Here is a 6,310-nt window from a genome sequence, read left to right on the forward strand (position 1 = left end):
ATTACTGCATCACGTTGTCCCCCTCTTTTATATACCCGACTACCTATATCTAGTAATTACTAGAGCATTCGCCAAAGTACAGGATAGTTCTAGAAACGTGGCGTCACAGTGGTCATGTGACTCGCTGACGCAACAAGTGGTAGTTAAAATGTTTGTATAACTTCTCTGATTCACGGCACTGTGTATGTGTGAATACATTACCGATCAAAGTGGCACCCACCTTCATGATTACAGAATGCAGATAAAAACAAAATCAGCGTATTACGTGCTCCAGATTTTAATCGCCAAGTTTCTCAGCAAACAGAAATACTCTGTAAAGGACACGTATCCTACACTATTGTATCCTACACTATTTTTTATACAAATATATCTTTACCAGCTTGCATTAAAATGTAAAGTAAATAATAAGTCTCAGCGACAAAACAATTAACTATTTGTGAAAAAATAACACTGAACTTAATTAAACTAATACCCAAATACCCATTGGTTATGAACTTACGTGAATTACAATACATATATATAGTGGATACAATAGTTTTTTTACAAGATGAGCCAAAACGAAGTCGAAGGTTCACATACTAAATAGACACGCCGAAAATGATATATATTTTTTAATTTTTTACTAATTTTGCGCCCTCTACACATTACGTTTTTTTCCTATTCACTTCATACAAAAGTCTAGTTTATTCCGAATGATAATTATTTATGGTTCTTTTTAATTTTCTATTAGGACAAAAAATAACCTTCTTGTTTGTTTTTAATTATGTACAAAGCTACTCAATGGGCTATCTGTGCTCTGCCCACCACGGGTATCGAAACCCGGATTCTAGCGTTGTAAGTCCGCAGACATGCCGCTGTGCCACTGGGGGTCAAATAACTATCAATGGAAAGTTCGCATTCTAATAAAGTAGGCTTAACGAGGTCGACTGCATTATCTCGTCTCTCGCTTAATCTTTCACAAAATCTCTGTAATTAGTGTTCACAAAATCTCTGTAATTACAGTGTTCTGCGGTGGTTTGTCTTTCTTATCTCTTGCTGAAAATGACATGTCTTATTGATTTAGTTGTATTTTCAGTCTGGCACGAAAGTAGATGACGGCAGCGCATAGTTAAAGTCAAAATGTACGTCTACATGCTTTCACTTATGTTTTTTAATGGGACATTTTACCAGCTCGTGTACATACCACAAAGGTTTAATTACCATTACGAAAACATCTGCGCATTCCAAACTCTAGCATCCCCCTCACCCTACCAAGGGGTGCGGGTCTTCCAGTATATTTACTGTATAGTCCATCAACTTGCATAAAAAAATAATAAAGTCTGAAATTGTTGGCTACAAGGTCAAACACAAATGATCACGTTTAACAGATATTCTGACTCTGCAGGTGTTCAGTTTGTCCAAAAAACGGGCCTGTCGGTTTGTTCTAACTCGATAATATACTTATTCCTTGCACTGTATAGCCCCCGGAAATATTGTAACAGTTTGTAAAGGTGGTTGTGGTTATTAATTCGTTTCGTAAAGTTTTCGCTTGAAGTAAAATTTTTCTTCGCTCAAACTTTTCAAGTGTGAAAAACTGAAAATGAAAAAAAAAAATCGATAACAAAGAGCGATGTGTTGTGCACGATAATTATACACAAGCCCCCAGTGGCACAGCGGTATGTCTGCGGACTTACAACGCTAGAATCCGGGTTTCGATACCCGTGGTGGGCAGAGCACAAATAGTCCATTGTGTAGCTTTGTGCATAATTACAAACAAACAATTATACACAAAATGAGAGCCCCCCCCCCAGTAGCACAGCGGTATGTCTGTGGACTTACAACGCTAGAATCCGGGTTTCAATACCCGTGATGGGCAGAGCACAGATAGCCCATTTGGTAGGTTTGTGTTTAATTACAAACAAACAAAATGAGAGTGAGTAGTATTTGTCTCTATTATTTTGCTTTTAAACCAAAACACCTTATCATTGGATAATTCAAATTGTAACTTCGTATTGTTAAAAAAAAAGCCGTGAGATCAATCATTTTTAGTTCTTTTTTTTTTCCAAAAAGATTCTCATTCATAACCCAAAAGAGGCCAAGTGCGAAATCGTACTTTTTTTAAAGAAAGTTCCAGCATTCCAAATATTTATCGAGGATACAAATTGAATTTCCTTCTGACGCCTCATCCCCGTTTCTTTTAAATCATTCTAAAATACGCAACAAGTCACTAACAGGTGGCTCTAATAATGTTTACGTTCAACAACAAGTCCTTGAAAAGCGTGTGTTTTCTCTCATGCTCTTAGTGCCGTCGTATTCAAACACTGAAAAAATTGAATTTAACTCTCTGAGAAGTAATTACAAAATGTCTCTGCGAACTGGGAAAAATGTTGTCAAAACAATTTCTCCATTTTTGAGGTAGGATAATCGAATAAGTGTACTTCCAATTTGTCTGCATTATACTCATTAATCGTTACTTTCAACAGCAGTCATTATCTCAGGAACTGACTGCAAGATTTACGATATTCATTTCAAAAAATGATTATTAATTTGTATTAAATTTTAATTTCTCATTTGTTTACACAAATCCAATACGTTGTTTTTCACTTAACTGTGCGGAAAACAGTATTTTATCAGAATGCTTATCTTCCTTTAATCTTCAGTCCCCTGGTGAGACAGTGCTAAAATTTGGGGTTTGATTCCCTGCGGTGGAAACACCAGATAGACTAATGTGGCTTTACTTACTCAACAGCATTTAACCCTTAATTAAACGTTAAAATACATATTTGTTATGTCTCTCATATAATAATATTTTGTTGTTTAAATAATTCAACTCAAATACTTTTTGTATAACTTCGAAATATTTTGGTTTGTTTGGAAGTTTGCACAAAGCTACACGAAGGTTATCTCTAATTTAGCAGTGGAAAGCAACTAGTAATCACCACCCACCGTCAACTCTTGTGCATACTCGCCATTTTACATCTCTTATATCACGTCATCTACACCTGAACAAATAGTAATTAACTTTAAAATACTTTATGAAGCTCAATTAATCTGATAACGCCTTTTAATCCACACTCCATTTTGTAACGCCACTGACGTATGTTGTGAAGCACTACTGGTTTGTTCTTTATTGATAATTGTTTATTAAGTGCAAGGCTACACAATGGGCTATCTGTGCTTTGCCTACCGCGGGTATCGAACCCCAGATGTCCGTGTTATAAGCTCTCGGAGAGCACTAATAACTCGATTATTAATGTTTTATACAAATGTTTTTAAGGTTATTAAACGACATTAACCAAAGATTAATTTTATTCTATTATTTGAAAACATATAACAAGAGTTTTAAGCTCATTATTTCAACAAGAAATTATTTTTATGGTGGTCATTATAAGAAATATCCTCTTATCCTGTCTTTCGAAGTGGTTAGGGCGCTCGACTCGCAATCTGCGGGTTCGAATCCCCGCCCACCAAACATGCTCGCCCTTTCAGCTGTGGGGACGTTATAATGTTACGGTCAATCCCATTGTTCGTTGGTAAAAGAGTAAAAATAATTAATTTATTACTACTGTTAGTTTTATGATCTAGATGTGTTCATCATAATTCAAAACATGCGTTTGTGATATTAAAAATAACACGCTTTTATATCAGGTTTTACTAATTTCAGTTTTTAATAAAAATTGTTTATTGTTCATCACAAGGCTGTACAATGAGTTATTTATGCTGTGCCCACCTTGGATATCTAAACTCAATTTTTAGCGTTATAAGTCTTCAGACTTGACTTACCGCTGAGCCACTGGATTGCGACTCGTATATCAGCTTTATAAGTCCGGATGTTCTAAAAAATCTGTCGACATATAGACTTAAGGCCATTTATTTACAACACTGTGATTGTTTGTTTGTAATTAAGCACAAAGCTACACAATGGGCTCTCTGTGCTCTGCCCATCACGGGTATCAAAACCCGGATTCTAGCGTTGTAAGTTCGCAGACATACCGCTGTGCCACTGGAGGGCCCAACACTGTGATAAGAAAAAGTACGAAGCTAGCCTTGTCAAAACTATATATTACACTATATTTTCAGTTCATATAAATCTATTGTATAATATGTTCAACGGGTAATTGAAAGATGATGTTAATAGTATATTCTTTCCATTCGCGATATTAACTTCTTAACATACAATCATATAATAAAGGGTTTAACTAGGGTTACGTAACTGAGTACACGATTCAAATTATCGAAGTTATTTTTGTATCGATCTTGATGTTTTATTTAAATTACTGGTTCCTAGGTAGCGCTCACATTTGAACGTAAACGGTGAGTGCTAATATAATATAGTAAAGTAAGCTCAGAGAAATATATTTATATTTAATATCCATCCTGTATTTATTATTTTATAGATGATTTAGGCAGCGTCTTCATGATGAACAAATAAAGTTAAATTGGCCAGCAACTCTGGTGCAGAATGACACTTGTACAAAAGATAGGTGAGATGGAAAGGAAGACATTTTGAGACTCCCGTCTTCAAGTTAGCTTGAATTTTTTTGTTTCAAGGATTTATATGGTATCCAGTAGGATTGAATTAGACAGACTCGGGTCTGGAAATCAGCAATTTATGTCTACCATTGGTCAAATCATCACTTGTTCTACCAATCACATTACAAGAACCACCAGCCTATCATTTCGTGTTCATATAAACTCCTGCAGAAATAGGTATAAGGTGACCTGAAGATACAAGTCTTTCGAAAGGTCTTCCTTTCCAAATAAGCTACTTTTGTATTAGTCCTACAAGATTTTCTTTACAAGAGTCACTTTGAACTAGGCAGTTGCTGTCCATTTCAACTATATTTCTTACTTACACAAATTCGCCCATGATTTATACTTTTGAACATAAAAATGTTTTCAATTTCAAAGAAACTTTACTGTTTCAAGAAATTAAAAGCAGCAGACTTAAGGTTTATTTCAATGATGGTAAAAATGGGATGTTATGAACGATTAAAGTTTAATTATTATTATTCTCAAACTATAATAAGTTTATCCAAAAGTGAAACCATATTTTACAGAAGTTAAGTTATATTCAAATGCTTTTGGTGCCACGACTGTCATCACAGTTCATGTCGCTTCATCCAGTTATGCTCTATCTTGAAAATAGCTCTGTGGTGTAGTTTCCATTGCAAATAACTACATCATAAGACAGTATCCAAAGCATATCACTCCTTCCTTCATCGTTTCCTCTATCCATTTATAATATTCTCCAGCTGTCACTTATCCAGGGAGAGATCCTTCTTGATTATATTGCATGTGGATGACTCTTGCTGCTAACCCTTGTGGATTCTTGCTCGTTACAAAATGTTGCATCTCACTTACCACAGCTGGGGTATGATTTATTGAGGTCTCTTTCTAAATGGTCCTGATACCCCAAGTTAATCCATATTCCTTTACTTTATATTAAGCGCAAGTAATATCCTCATATTGAAAATTCAAAATTCCTAATTTCAACACACCCGAGTATATGAATATTTTGCTTCAGAAAGGACCAATACATACCTTTTCCAAAAGTAAACAGTTGTCAGTGGTATCCTACTACCTAAAATATGTCAAGCAATGTCAAAATGCGATTCTAATATATATCATTTTCACTGCAACTTTTTATTGGCTGTGGTCATGTCATTTGCAGACTTGGATATTTAAAGTAGTTTCAATATTATGAACCCAATCCTCTATATAATCCCAGACACACTTGGAAAGATTTTACCTTACTTTGTCAAGTAGTCTTGGCATAAAGATAAATCAGTAACATATTGAACATTCAGTTATTGTCGAGTATTCCTAGTAAGGGTTGAAAATCCTTTAAGTACCCAATTCTGACATTATTTTGTATAAAATGATAATTTTTGCAATGTTGGCATAATTGTTATATAAACATACTTCATGAATAATGGACACCTCCATATCCTACAACAACACCTCTCAACCCAACCTGTGAACTCACAATAACAACTGTGTACCATATCCTACAACAACACCTCTCAACCCAACCTGTGAACTCACAATAACAACTGTGTGCCACATCTTACAACAACACTTCTAAACCCAACCTGTGAACTCACAATAACAACTGTGTACCATATCCTACAACAACGCCTCTCAACCCAACCTGTGAACTCACAATAACAACTGTGTACCATATCCTACAACAACGCCTCTCAACCCAACCTGTGAACTCACAATAACAACTGTGTACCATATCCTACAACACCTCTCAACCCAACCTGTGAACTCACAATAATAACTGTGTACCATATCCTACAACAACACCTCTCAACCCAACCTG

This window comes from Limulus polyphemus, unplaced genomic scaffold (assembly GCF_000517525.1).
Source record: "Limulus polyphemus unplaced genomic scaffold, Limulus_polyphemus-2.1.2 Scaffold4715, whole genome shotgun sequence".
Taxonomy (NCBI): Eukaryota; Metazoa; Arthropoda; class Merostomata; order Xiphosura; family Limulidae; genus Limulus; species Limulus polyphemus.